Source organism: Mus caroli, unplaced genomic scaffold, assembly GCF_978045245.1.
Source record: "Mus caroli unplaced genomic scaffold, Mus_caroli_1 scaffold_1, whole genome shotgun sequence".
Lineage (NCBI taxonomy): Eukaryota > Metazoa > Chordata > Mammalia > Rodentia > Muridae > Mus > Mus caroli.
Window position 1 is genome coordinate 15,850,082 of NW_028227256.1, and position 569 is coordinate 15,850,650.

General features: G+C 49.0%; 1 pseudogene; it reads right to left on the reverse strand.

The window, feature by feature from the left end:
• Nucleotides 1-279: 279 nt before the first annotated feature.
• LOC115032504 (small nucleolar RNA SNORA17) lies at nt 280-355 on the reverse strand (annotated as a pseudogene).
• Between the last annotated feature and the right edge of the window lie 214 nt (nt 356-569).

Here is a 569-nt window from a genome sequence, read left to right on the forward strand (position 1 = left end):
GATATGCCCCACACAGGCATTATAGCACTGGGCAGGGGACATCCCAGTCATGATCTGTGCCCCAAAGCTTGCTCAGTACAGGACTGGTGGTAATCTCAGGCTAGCAGCATGCCCAGGGCCCCAGACATGAACTGGTGATCCTTTCAGGTTTGTGTTTTTTCAGGGCCTGTTAAGCTTGAACCTCATTCAGAAGTTCAGAGATTAGAACACTGAACATGGACATAGCCACTCCCCCTCCCTTTCCCCCTACCGCTCTTATCCCTCTCTTCCCCTCCTCCCACTCTTTCACCCTCCCTGTCACCTACTGATGTACTTGTGACACAGCAGCCACACCTGCAACACTTCTAGGCACAGGAACTCTTACAGTTTTTCTGCTCCCCTTTTCAGGGGTTGTTCTCTGAGCTTTAGGTTGTAGGGGTTGTGTTGTAGATGATGATGTGATGTATGTATGTCCTGAGTAGTCAGTCTCCTCCATGACTGAAACATTCTGTCCTGTAAGGAAGCTCTTTTAAACAGGTAACCCAGGTAACAAGTCAAAATAGCATCAAGTGGTCCCTGTTCTGTCCAGA